The sequence below is a fragment of the Hylobates moloch genome, unplaced genomic scaffold (genome assembly GCF_009828535.3).
Source record: "Hylobates moloch isolate HMO894 unplaced genomic scaffold, HMol_V3 SCAFFOLD_20, whole genome shotgun sequence".
NCBI classification, from domain to species: Eukaryota; Metazoa; Chordata; class Mammalia; order Primates; family Hylobatidae; genus Hylobates; species Hylobates moloch.
Window position 1 is genome coordinate 31,618,002 of NW_026652295.1, and position 14,438 is coordinate 31,632,439.

General features: G+C 42.7%; 1 long non-coding RNA gene across 2 annotated transcripts; it reads right to left on the minus strand.

Annotated features, from left to right (window-relative positions):
• Positions 1–250: 250 nt before the first annotated feature.
• On the minus strand, positions 251–11,607 carry LOC116460252 (uncharacterized). 2 transcript variants are annotated; one of them, XR_004245762.2, is made up of 4 exons: positions 10,446–11,607; positions 8,715–8,837; positions 3,473–3,702; positions 251–690 (listed from the first exon to the last, which is right to left on the minus strand). It is a non-coding gene; the product is annotated as an uncharacterized LOC116460252 (long non-coding RNA). The 2 variants fall into 2 exon arrangements; XR_009211356.1 differs by lacking the exon at positions 8,715–8,837 and having other exon boundaries at positions 254–690.
• Positions 11,608–14,438: the final 2,831 nt, after the last annotated feature.

Consider the following 14,438-nt stretch of genomic DNA (forward strand, 5'->3'; position numbering starts at 1 on the left):
ATAATCAGCACTCAGTGACTCTGATACATCCAGTTGTTGGCTTCCTTCTCCCTGACTTCTCACAAGCAGCTTCTGGGCCTTGTGTGCCCCTGGGCACCTATCCCTGGTCAGTTTCCCAGAGCTACCCGTGTTCCTCTCACTATCCAATCAGAGTCATCCCCTTCCATTTTTGTCCCCTGGACACATGCTGTGTGTGTCAGCAGTACCTAACTCTTGCAGGATGCAAAACTGAGGTATCCACACCCATAATGCACCTGTATCCTACAATTACAGGTCCAGGATATGCATTCCTAGGGAACTGAGCATATAAGGAGTCACAGAAAGGCATCAGATGTGTCCAGCTCTGACATACACAGGTATTTATTGAACTCTGGGATTTCTCAGGAAAAATGTGGTGCAGAGAAAGGTCCCTGATGAGATCACAGCATACAGACCATCCAGTGTGGGCACCACCTTGTCACTACACTTTAAATTCTTCATATTGATTGAGTGCTATCTAAATGTCAGACCATTTGCTGAGTGCTAGGTGCAGGAGGATCATAGGTAGCCAGGAGGTGGAGGGGTCTTGGGGTACATAAGTCATTGTGGTTGAAGAGCAGAGATTCAGAAGAAAGCTAGGCCTGGAGCTTTAAAGGAGACCTGAAGCTGGTGACTTTGTTATGTCAACTTCTGACTGAGAAAGTTTGACACCTGGAGTAGAACAAACACAGTGAGTTAGGACTGCCAGCTTAGTGTTTTGTCCCCCATCCCTTTCCATCCCTGGTCCCTTCATTTTCCACCCCTCACAGCATGAATAAACTCTCACAGATGCCAGACCATCTCTTTCTTGTCCAGGTGCACAAAGAACTGCTCATCTTCATCAAATTCAAACATATACTCCCCAGAGGGTCTGTGTGTCTGCACAAACTCTGCATACATTGACACACGGTCTGCTGCATGAAGGGGAAGAAGACTGCAGAATGGTGAACATGTAGGAAACTACACAGAATACAGGAAGCAAGCAGGTAACGGGAAAGTTTTTAGGAATGCAAGGGAATAACACAGAAAATGAGAAATGCAAAATGAATGAAAAGAAAAGGAATGTGGATAAACAATGATAGAAATGACTCATAGAAGATTTCAGTTGTGTCCCTGGTCTCTGAAGACTTACACATCCCTCACACCATTCCAATAATGATAACACTGAACACGATCAGAAAATATTCACTGAACATGTACCATGTGCTCAACTTACTCATTGAATCCTCACACTTCCACATAGAAGTGTTCAAAGAAAAACTTCTGGCCGGGCACGGTGGCTCACGCCTGTAATCCCAGCACTTTGGGAGGCCGAGGCAGGTGGTTCACTTGAGGTCAGGAATTTCAGATCAGCCTGGCCAACATGGTGAAACCCCTTTGTCTCTACTAAACCTCTTTCTCTCTACTAAAGATACAAAAATTAGCCAGGCGTGGTGTCTGTAGTCCCAGCTACTTGGGAGGCTGAGTCAGGAGAATCACTTGAACCGGGAGAAGGAGGTTACAGTGGGCTGAGATTGTGCCACTGCACTCCAGACTGTGTGACAGAGTGAGACTCTGTCTCCAAAAAAAAAACAGAAAAAAGAAAAAAAGAAAAACTTCAGCTGAATTTAATTTAAAAGAGTCAAATTGAGCAATGAACGATTCGTGAATCAGGCAGCCTCCCAAGGCAGAGTAGGCTCGGAGACTCCATTGCAGGCATGTGGTGGAAGATTTATGGACAGAAAAAGGAAAGTGACATACAGAAAACAGAAGTGAGGTACAGAAACACCCAATTGGTTACAGCTGGGTGTATCCTTATTTGAACACAGTTTGAACAGTTGGCTACATATGATTGGCCGAAACTGGGTGATTGACACAAGTGTAGGCTGTTTACACCTCCACTTGTCATAGTTCACGATGTACAGAGAAACCTTTAGGCCAAACTTAAAATATGTAAGGAGGCAACTTTAGGCTAAACTTGATTTAACAATTTTCCTCTTTCGGTCATCTTCTCAATTTTGAGAGATTTACCAAAACTTTAGTCATCGATGCCACTATCACCATTGTAAATATACTTATTTGGTCTTGAAACCCCCTGGGAAATAGCAGAACAATGAGTTTTGTAAGGGGGAACGAGGACTTCAGGTTATTTTATTTTATTTTTGTAAGGGTTAGATTAGAGGGTACCTCCTTTTGCTGGAACGTTCTGTTTATAGGAGAAAAAAACAAAACCTGGTCTGTTCTAGGATCTATGTGTTTCCTTAAAGTCGTAGTTTAATTATGTCACATTTAGCATGAATGACTCCATTTTGGTTTGGTCTGGTCTGTTGGGGCTTAGTGCATTTGGACTTTCATTAAAGTCCAAAACAATGGCCTCCCATGATTTTGTTTAAAAATGTCCCCTTTTTGATCAGGTTCTCACTTAGGTGAGAATGTGACCAAAGTTTAGGGCCTTAGCGCCACTCTCAGTTACCATCATTTTTGGTTTCCAGTCTCGGCACATCATTCATAGGTTAAAGTGCCCTCATGGTCATACATTTCTATCACTCTTGTCATTCTAGTTGAAGAGAGACAATTTGACATTCTAGAGATGGCTGCATGCAAACATTTAAAACTTTCGAGAGAATACAGTGCACCAGGTAGACTACTATTATGACTATCAGGAGGATAATACCAAGAGTTTGGAGTATGCTCCTTACCCACGGTCCCCATAAACCAAACCACCTGAAATTAAATAGATCAAAGAATGAGCTAAATAAAGAGTTTACTCATTTAACTAAGCAGTCTCTTCATTAATTACCTACAACTGAATCTCTGTAATACCTGACGTGATGTATTTCTCCATAGGCCACAAGTGCCAGCAGCTGCACAGATACTTCTCTGTTTAGCCGGTAAGTAATCTACAGCAATCCTATTATTAAGCATAACTTTCACAAAAGAATTTAAAATCTGTTGTGTAACCATAGCCCTTACAGTAGACTCTGTCTAGAGCCTATCATGAGGGATACATTTCTAATTATTGCCTGTTTTACTCCAAATTATGATAAAAAGGACCTAACGAACAATGCCCTTCTAGAAGAGTGAAGTCCTCCTGGCAATGTTCTCTTTAACCCATGATGTGGAATAGGGGAGTGAATCAATGTTCTGTTTCTGACTGATTATGAGGCAACCTATGTACCATTAAAATTTCTTACCTACATTGGGCCTTCATCTTTCATCTATCAAGGTGTGAGGTTATCCATGTATAAGGCTGGCTGCAAAACCCTTCACCAATAAAAGTATACCTACCCCATGAGTGCACATAACAGACCCCCTTTTCACTTCTATTGTTCATAGAGGCATAAGCAAGGGAAAAAATACTCAAAGATAAGAGCCTCATTATAGCAGAGAAGTCTTGATCTGTGATCTTGGTAAAAGCTGTTCATATCAAGGATACCATCTTCTCCTAGGGAGAAACTACCCTGGTTAGCTTTACCTTAAGGGTTCCAATGGGTGTATATTTCCGAGAATGTGGAGGCATCCTTCTCAGTTGTGAGATTATGAACCCAAGGTTCACGGTTCTGATGTTTGCTGCAGCGTGGATGGCAAGGGCAGTCTTTCTCTGATGTTCTCAGAAGATCCAATCTTCAGGTTCTAGATTGTGAAGGGGTTGATTGTCCTCAGTCAGTAAACCATAAAAAGCTTTATTTACCTGGTGAAAATACACTGTGAAATAATAATCTACTGTTATAACATCAGTTCACTTGTATAGGAAAGCTTTTACACAACCAGAAAACATGCATTGAAAATGACAATTGACTGAAATCCTTTCATAAATGTTTAAATGGCTCATGAGGTAGCAGAAAGTACCTGAAGCTTTGATTGTCTTCCCAGGAATATGGGTTTGGCAAACCAAACATTGGTCATAAACTATTTTAGCAATTTAGAAGTCACCACACCAATATGCATTTAACTTGGATCATTTTATCTTTTCCATGATAAGTCATGGAATGCAGAACTTTAAATTATAAAAGCTTTAAAAGCTCAGGAAGGATAAGGCAGCCACCCTTGGTTCTCCATGAGTCCATGCTTAACACGGTTGTTTCTCCAGTTGAGGTGCATAGCACTGATAACTGATGGGTTATCACAGGTAATTTGAGTTAGACCACAGAGTTTATTCAAATTGTATATCTAAACAATTTCAGTATTGGCTGATTTAGCATGAAAGACTTGCAAAGTATTTTCTTGGTATTCAATTAATTTGTGTTCTAATTGGGATAGCAGTTTTATAAACCAGTCAGTCTTTTCATTAAAGCTCCAGGAAGCGGGAGAATGGCGTGAAGCTGGGAGGCGGAGCTTGCAGTGAGCCAAAATCGTGCCACTGCACTCCAGCCTGGGTGACAGAGTGAGACTCCGTCCCAGTGAAAAAAAAAGCTCCAGGAATTCTTACCCAGTAAAAATGATATGATTCTAAAGTTATCAGAAACCTGTAATCAAGAATACTTTTTGGGATCCTTTCCATCCTTTCAGGAACCTCCTAAAAGACACCATATTCTACAATTGTGCCTACTTGTGAAGTTTTCAGAAACTGCACCAGCATTGAGCAGTTAACTGTGGAAATGCCCTTCCTTCCTTCCTCTATCTCTCTCTTTCTTTCTTTCCTTTATTTTGAGACAGAGAACCACTCTGTCACCCATGTTGGAGTGCAGTGGTGCAATCTCGGCTCACTGCAACTCCGCCTTCCAGGTTCAAGCAATTCTCATGCCTCAGACTCTCCAGTAGCTGGAACTACAGGTGTGCAGCACTGCACCAGGCTAATTTTTGTATTTTTAGTAGAGACTGGGTTTCGCCGTGTTGGCCATCCCCAAAAGGATATTTAGCCTTAGATTTTGAGACGGATCTATCTGCTTTTGCTTCCTGGTGTTTCGTGAGGAAAACAGAGGTATATCCCAAAACAGGATCTGTAGTGCCTCCTCTGTTTTTCCCAAGGAGTCCCAGGCTGTTAGAAGTTACCTTAGGTCCTCTCATGTGTGCAACAAAAGTGGCAAGAAGACAAAATGGAGAAAAACAATTCAGTTGGCTAAAAAGAAAAAAAAAAAGATCCAAGAAGAGAAAAAAACCAAAAGGCCTTTTAAATATACCTATAGCTTGGATATCCACTTTTAATTAAGCTGACTTTTTACTATAGTGCTCTTTCTAAAAAAAAAAAAAACATTTTGTTTGTTTTTTGAGATGTAGTCTTGCTCTGTTGCCCAGGCTGGAGTGCAGTGGTGCAATCTCAGCTCATTACAACCTCCGCCTCCCAGGTTAAAGCGATTATCCTGCCTCAGCCTCCTGAATAGGTGGGACTACCAGTGCAAGCCACCACATCCAGCTAATTTTTGTATTTTTAGTAGAGACGGGGTTTCTCCATGTTGGTCAGACTGGTCTCAAACTCCTGACCTCAGGTGATCCACCCTCCTTGGCCTCCCAAAGTGCTGGGATTACAGGCATGAACCACCGTGCCCAGCCTAAACAAAATCATTTTAAATCTTTTATTACTCGACTTTAGCCAGCCAAACAGCCAATATGTCTGGCTTTTCAACTTTACCAAAGGTAATCTCCCAGGTGAAACCAATAAGCCTTAACAAGGTTATGACTTAACCACAAGTGTACAAGTTATTTTCAAAAAGGTAGCAAGCAATTTTTACAAACTCTAGAATTTCCAAGCATAGCTCAGAGAAAGGAAAATTCAAGACAAGGAGTCAGAAGTTGTTCATGAGGGGAAGAGAATCAGCAAATAGCAAAGATCACAAAGATATCAAATCAAACAGGTCTCATTCCCTGAGCCGGAATTGAACCCTAGCCGCCATCATAAGATGGCAAAGCCTTAGCCACTAAGCTACACTATTGGTGGTTTCCATTGTTCCTCCCAGAAGGAGGAGCCTGGAGCAGCCAATTTTCAGCTTGCAAAGGCTTTTAACTGCTCAAGATAATTTTTAGAGCTAACTGTGACATGAACTCCAAAATTCCTGTCCTCCAGATGGTGGAGACCAAAAGAAAGTACCATCATGTGGTCATAAGGTCAAGCTCCCAAGGACATAAAATAAGACGAGAGGGAAACCCTATCCAGTGTTTTTTGTTTCAGGGACCTGCAGTTTGTAACTGACCAGTTTGCCAGGCTGGCTTGAACAGCAGGCTTCTGGGAGTCCTAGGCCCACATTTTATCCTATTTAACCCCTTTTTATGACCAAATGACACAGAAAGACCAATTCATAGCACAGAGTACACCAGATTTGCTACAGCTTAAGATTGGCTCACAAATCCTTTTTATCATTAATTAAAACTTCACAGAGGAGACAGTGATTTTTACCATTCCTACAACCATTTCCACACAGAGAGAGAGGCCAGAAGTCTGACTGCTAAGAAATTCTTACCCTTTTGCTAGCATGCCAGGCTTCTGGGTTCCCTCTTTCTGAGTGGCCCTAGCGACCCTGTTAGCTGCACCATAGCCTGGGGACCAAGCCACCACACAAAGGAAAATCATCTTTTTTTATTTCATAGAACCATAGGCAAAAGCCTCTCAATTTTGTAAGATGATGCCGAAGAGATTGCATGAGGGAACTGAATTAACATTTTCCCTTCCAGCCACAGCAAAATACATGTGACAAAACATAGACATTAGCCACTCTGCTTAGTGCCCAATATTGAACTGGTAAGGCTTAAACTTGCCCCTGGTGGGGCTCTGCCATCTTTAATCCATTCAAAGTGGGGTGGAATGACCTCCAGCCAGGAGTTTCAACACGTGGTCTCTAGGCAAGATGTAATAGAAAGACAGAAAAAGGAGGCCGGGCGCAGTGGGTCACGCCTGTAATCCCAACATTTTGCAAGGCCGAGGCCAGCAGATCACGAGTTCAGGAGATCGAGACCATTCTGGCTAACACAATGAAACCCCGTCTCTACTAAAAATACAAAAAAAAAAAAAAATTAGCCGGGGGTGGTGGCGGGCACCTGTAGTCCCAGCTACTGGGGAGGCTGAGGCAGGAGAATGGCATGAACCTGGGAGGCAGAGCTTGAAGTAAGCCGAGATCGCACCACTGCACTCCAGCCTGGGCGACAGGGCAAGACTGCATCTCGAAAAAAAAAAAAAAAGAAAAAGGAAAGAAGAGAAAGAGAGAAGGAAAAGCATTGTCTGCAGCAGGGTGGGGAAGGCAGAGTTCAGGGAGGCCAGAGAAGGACCCACCTATTGCAGTGACACTAAATTAAAAGTTCAGGGCTGGGTGCAGTGGCTCATGCCTATAATCCCAGCACTTTGGGAGGCCAAAGTGGGCAGATCACCTGAGGTCAGGAGTTCGAGACCAGCCTGACCAACATGGTGAAACCCTGTCTCTACTAAATACAAAAAATTAGCCAGGCATGGTGGTGGGTGCCCATAATCCCAGCTACTCGGGAGGCTGAGGCAGAAGAATCACTTGAACCCGGGAGGCAGAGGTTGCAGTGAGCTGAGATTGTGCCACTGCACTCCAGCCTGGGCGACAGAGAGAGACTCCATTTCAAAAAAACAAAAGTTCAGGCAGCTGCTTGTCAGTCATGAAGGATCTTTTTCAGCCATCTCATCAGCTCTTAAGCTTCCCGCTTTGGGGAGAAAAAAGTTCCCCATGTCCCATGATCCTGTACATGCCTAATCCTGTCACCCACAACCATCAGCAAAAAGTGCAAGGCAGATTTAATTTTTTTAATCAATTAGTTGTTTAAGCTTTTTAATTCTTTTTTTGTAAAGTCTTTAAATGCAAATATTGAAATTTTTTAGAAGCTTCTGCATATCAATAGGCATCCCTACATGAGACTGTACATGAGACTAATGTACATGAGGGAGTCCTCATGTACATTAAATGAAGGAGCCCTCATTTTCAAATGCACTTCAGTGCAGTGTTGTTCTTTTGGAATGTTCTACTGCAAGTTATCTTTAGTAAAAAAAAAAAAAATTTTTTTTTGAGACACAGTCTCTGTCACCCAGGCTGGAGTGCAGTATTATGATCTCAGCTCATGGCAGCCTCCACCTCCTGGGTTCAAGTGATTCTTGTGCCTCAGCCTCCCGAGTAGCTGGAATTACAGGCACATGCCACCATGCCTGGCTAATTTTTTTTAACTTTTAGTACAGACAGGGTTCCACAGTGTTGGCCAGCCTGGTCTCAAACTCCTAGCCTCAAGCAATCTACCCACCTTGGCCTCCCAAAGTGCTGGGATTACAGGTGTGAGCCACCATGCCTGGACAATTTCTGTAAGACTTTGCTCCTTCCAGGGCCTAAAACTTATGCATGTATAATCCAGAAGGAACTCAGTTCTTCAGAAATTAAGTATCACATTTTTTACCTCAAATATTGGCTTTGCTCTCAGGTTCCCTTGTTCAACTTAGCCAATGATTTTTTTTCCTACCTAAGTGCACAAGAAAAATAAAGGAGTAGAACACAAAAATCCCTGTGAATTTCCAAAAGCCAAATTTTACACCCCTGCAATATTGCCATTTAATACTGGTTTCTTTCTGATCCAGTTAGATGTAAGAGGCCTCTAACCGGATCAGAGCCAGTTAATTACTAGAGCCAATCCGATCCTGGACTCAGTTCAATTTCTTTCTCGACTTTCAAACCCAATCAGGATCAAAGAATTTTGATCCTGATTGGGTTTGAAATTTACTCAAAGAAACTCAGAGAGCTCAACACACAAATCCATGGAGCTTCGGAATCTGAGAGAGAACTTACCACGATCCCCAGCTGCTCTGAGAAAGAAAGAGACACAATGGGCCCGGAGGGTACCTCACTAGGTCACTCAGCACTGCTGGGGGTCATTAGAAGCTCTACTTCCAACCCCACTTATGACACCACCTGATAAAAGAAAAACTTCAGCCGAATAAATTTTAAATGAGGTTAATTGGGCAATAAACAATTCACAAATCCGGCAGCCTCCCAAGCCAGAGTATGCTCAGAGTCTCCAGCACAGCCACATGGAGGAAGAAAGTTTATGGACAGAAAAAGAAAAGTAACATACAGAAAACAGAAGTGGAGTACAGAAACAGCCAGATTGGTTACAGCTCAATGTTTGCCTAACTTGAACACGGTTCAGTTAGCTACACATGATTGGCCAAAACTCAGTGATTGGCACAAGTGTAGGCTACGGTCTGTTTACAACTCCACTTGCTATAGTTCGTGATGTACAGAGAAACCTTTAGGCCAAACTTAAAATATGTGAGGAGGCAGCTTTAGGCTAAACTTGATTTAACAGAGGAAATTATTTTACATATTGGGGAACTGACCATAGAGGTAAAGTGGCTCGCCCAAGTCACACAACTCCTGGTAGAAACAAAATTGCGTAGTCCCCCTACCCCATTCCCATAGGATCTCAGAACCCCTACAGGACCAGACATAAAAAATACTCATATAGCCACAGAGAAAGGCAGGGAAGTGGGATGATGAAATAAAAATCTTTCAGGGAAAAAAAATAATGAAGGACATGAAAAGACCTCCGGAGTCTTAGTGCTATTTATAGACTTCAAGTTATGTTCTTACTTTTAGAATAAAAAGGGAACCTTATATAATTTTATCAAAACACTTTCATTTTAAGGCACAGTAAATTTAAAAGTGTTGTCATTCACATAACATTCACAAAATGTTCTTGTTGAATGTATATCTTCAAGTGTAGTCCTACCTGGAAATAAAAGTTGTTGCATTTGAAACACCTATGGGATAGTATCTTAGCTTTACCTGATGTATAAGAAGCAGCAAAAAGTTGACAACAAAAAAGTCTATTACTATTACAGTAAAAGAATAAAAATTAGCGAGCATGGGGTCCAGCCTGGAAGAGGAAGTGAAGCGAAATGACACTGCATGGTTGTTGGTCCTAAGCAAGGATTTCCCCTCCAAGCCCAACACGGGGAAAACCAGTCGTCTCCTTGGATGCATCAAGTGACAGCAAGTTCAGTGTCACACACGGATGCTCAGGGTCCTCCACTGAGTTTATGGGCTAGAGAATTACGCACCTACAGAAACGAAGCCCAAAGAAAAAAACAAATGAAAAACATGACATACAAGCTGTGCTACAGAGATGTAGTTTGTTCACCTTAGGTTACTTTGTTTTTATTATATTCACACAGCCTAAAACTAAAGGTCTGTGCATTTTAAAGCAAATTCCACCTTCAAATGTTAATTTTCATTCTGTTAAATAAACACTCATTGTGAATTTTCACTCTCTAGGCACTAAGGATGTAACTCAGAAGACCTGGGCCTTGTCCTCAAGCTGCTTGAAATCCAAAATCCAAAGAGACCAAGAAAAGAAGATTGCTACATGTGTATTTTATTTTGTGTTTTTTTAATTTTTTATTTCCATATGTTATTTTGATCACCACTGAGTACCATAAGACATACACTAGAGCCACTCAGGAGCATAAAGATGGCATTTTTTAAAAATGAGATTTAGGAAATAGGGATAGTGTTTACCTGAGGTTAGCAAAGCAGAGAAAGGGGAAATGGCATTTCCAGCAGGAGAAGCAGGCTCAGGAGCAGAGAGGCATGAAGTTGCAAGGAGAACTGCAGTTCTTCAGTGTGACTGAAGCCAGGGGAGATGTGGACCGGGCTGCACTGTAACCTTTGTGTGCTGATGGCAGGTGTTTGCATTTTATCCCACAGGACACAGGAAGTTGTGAAGCATCTCAAGCAGGACAGTAACATGATGAGATTTGTGTTTTGAGGGGGCAGCAGTAGGGAGGATGGGTTGGAGGAGGCTGGTTTGAAAGCAAGACCAATAGGACTCTTCAGCCATCAGGCGGGAAGTCATGAGGGTGTAGGCAGGGGCAGGAACATGGGGTGAGGCGGACAGCAGATGGGTTTGAATGGCAATAATGAAATGAGAAGCCACAGGAATCACTAAATCATGTGCCAGAAGTAGGGATATGAAGGAGTCCAGAATACCCAGACAATGTGGAGAACTGTGGCATCAGTGACTGCAAAGGTGACGAAAAATGAAATAATCGAGAGAAGGTAAGATGTTCTGTTTGGAGCATGCTTAGTTTGAATTTCTGTGGGAACAAATGGAGTTAATCCGAGGATAGTGAGCTAAATGGTTGGGTCCCAGGCTACACTAGGTTAGTGACATAGACTGGAAGGAAGCTCATTATAAGTGAAGTTCTAAATTTGGATCGGGTCACTCAAGAAAAGCACGTAGTCAGAATAGCAAGGGTCTGCGTGTGTGCTCCTGCAACCAGACAAACACAGACATGAAAAAAGAGGCTGAAAAGGAGAAGACTAGAAAGTAGGAGGAAAACAAATAGGAAGTGGGTTCATAAAAGACAACAGACAGGAGAAAAAGTCCAGGAAAGAGGAGCCGATGCATCACAAACACACTAATGACACACAAGAGATAGAGACAGAGAAGTGACCACTGGTTTGGGTTGTATAAAGGTCACCCTGAGAGCAGCATCAGAGATGTGGGGAAGAAAAAGGGAGAATGCAGTGGGTTGAGGACTGAATGAAATGGGAGAGAGTCACTAACGGGCTGGGTGTTGTGCCCCACACCTGTAATCTCAGTGCTGCGAAAGGCTGAGACAGGAGGATCACTTAAGGCCAGGAGTTTGAGACCAGCCTAGGAAATATAGTGAGACTCCATCTCTAAGGAAAAAAAAAAAAAAAAAATATATATATATATATATATATATATATACGTATGTGTGTGTGTGTGTGTATATATATATATATACGTGTGTGTGTGTATATATATACGTATGTGTGTATATATATACGTATGTGTATATATATATACGTATGTGTATATATATACGTATGTGTATATATACGTATGTGTATATATATACGTATGTGTATATATATACGTGTGTATATATATACGTATGTATATGTGTGTGTGTGTGTGTGTGTATGTGTATATATATATATATATATAATTATCCAGGTGTAGTGACAGACACCTGTAGTCCCAGTTACCCAGGAGACTGAGGTGTGAGGATCCCTTGAGCCTGGGAGTTCAAGGTTGCAGTGAACTGTGATCACTTGATTGCACTCCAGCCTGGGCAACAGAGCAGGACCCTGTTGAGAGGGAGAGAGAGAGGAGAAAGAGAGAGAAAAGAAGAAGAAGAGGAGGGGAGGAGGGAGAAAAGGAAGGAAGGAAGGAAGGCAGGAAGGAAGGAAGGGAGGGAGGGAGGGAGGGAAAAAACCCACATTGCAGACTCCTATTTGAGGAAGCTGACCTCTACAATTTATGAGAGAATCTCCAGAGGAGGTTGCCAAGCCCTGGCTCTTCTCTCTTCAGCGCGAGGACATGGGGGAAAGGAGACATTTATGAATCTCTTTGAGTCTCAGTCTTTTCATTTCTAAAATTGTGTTAATAAAAGCCTTTCTGAAAATGGTGTTGTGAGGAAGGACATGAGGTTTGGCACTTAGGAGGTGTTCAGTAAATGGTGGTTATTATTGTTGTTAGAATGAGAGAAAAAAAAAGAGAGCCTCATGCAAAACAGTAAAGAACAGAGAAAAGAAACAGGAAATAAAACAGCATCTGTGGGCTCCAGAAGCGCCCAGAGCCCCCACCCTCCCTCGCCCACCTGCGCTCCCACGCCTGATGGCCCAGGTTCTGAGAGGCTCAGCAGGGCAGCCAAGGCCATGGCTCGCAGGAGGATCCTGGCTCTGCGCTGGCTCCTTCAGTCTTCAGGGTGTATTGGCAATGGCCACTGTGCACCAGACCCCGAGGAGAAAATGAGGCGGTGCAGAGAAAATGAGGCGGTGCAGGGAAGGAGGAGCTCCGAATCCAGCACTCCTTTCCCTACCCCTGTCCAGGGAGAAAGGCTGGAGATGAAACAGCCTGATGGGGCTCGACCAACCAGAAGACATCAGAAGGGACGCCTCTGTGGCTGGGAAAGGAAGATGCTAGAGCTGCTGGGAGGAAGTGGGAGAATTGTCAGGCACCAGCATGGCCCAGGAAGCCCCTGCCTACTGCAGAGTGTGCGGGTAAGTGAAGAAAACGAAAATTAGGACATCATAATCACCTTCCTCTTAATGAGGAAATACATTATGGAAGTTGGGATTTTTTATTTGTAGTTTCGTAAATGGATGATATTTCTTCATAATTTTACATTGATTCTTTGCATCATAGAGGAATTCATTTGTTACCAGGTGATATTATATTGACCCTTTTATAGCTTTGATAATTTTGGAGAAAATCTTTGATGTTTTCAAACATATAAGGAGAAGGAAATAATATTTAATTATTTAATTAGTAATTATTATTTTATTTCTGCTTCATCTAAAAATGTGGTGAGGCTGGGCGCACAGCTGAATGAAATTTAAAAGAGTCAGCTGGGTGCGGTGGCTCATGCCTGTAATCCCAGCACTTTGGGAGGCTGAGGCGGGTGGATCACCTGAGGTCAGTAGTTCGAGACTAGCCTGGCCAACATGGTGAAACCCCGTCTCTACTAAAAATACAAAAATTAGCTGGGCATGGTGGCACGTGCCTGTAATCCCAGATACTTGGAGGGCTGAGGCAGGAGAATCACTTGAACCCAGGAGGCGGAGGTTGCAGTGAGCCGAGATCACACCATTGCAGTCAAGCCTGGGCAACAAGAGCGAAACTCTGTCTCAAAAAAAAAAAAAAAAAATATGGTGATACAAAGAACCCCACTCTAAATTTTTATGTTTAAGAAGAATTTCTTTTTCTCCTTTATTTTCTGTGTGTGTGTGTGTGTGTGTGTGAGAGAGAGAGAGAGAGAAAGAGAGAAAGAGAGACAGGGTCTCATTCTGTTAACCAGGCTGGAGTGCAGTGGTACGATCTCAGTTCACCGTAGCCTCCACCTCCTGGGCTCAAACAGTGCTCCCACTCAGCCTCCCCAGTAGCTGGCACCACAGGCACATGCCACCATGTGCCTGCATTTTAATTCATGTACTTCCTCTTTCCCAGGTTCTCTAGTTTATAGCATGTCCCTTCCTGAGGAACATAAATCACGTGTTATTGTCTGCCTTTCATCCCGAGAGGAAGGAGATAGTCACATGGCCATTTTATGGTTGAAGGATTTGGTGATCACTGGGTCAAATGAAGAACCTCAGGATGAGTCAGTATGGTTTTACCCAGGCATGGAGAAATTAACTTCTTGATGATGATCAAGTCTCCTTATTAAATAGGAGTGCAACCGATAGAGGATCTCCTCACATTTGCTTTATTTCGTGGTGCCGCCCAAATTCATGCTGTACCCTCAGCAGCAAGGAGTGGGACCATCACTCCTGGCATTCCCAGATGGAACAGACACCAAGCCTGGCTTTGCCATGAACACAATACGGGACTGATAAAGGTCAGTTCTTAGGAATATGCTTCCCAAATGTAGAAATCAACATAAGATCCCAATTTTAAATAACACGTATAATAGCAGAATATCTTATTTTATTTATTTAGAGATGGAGTCTCACTCTATCACCCAGGCTGAAATGCAGTGG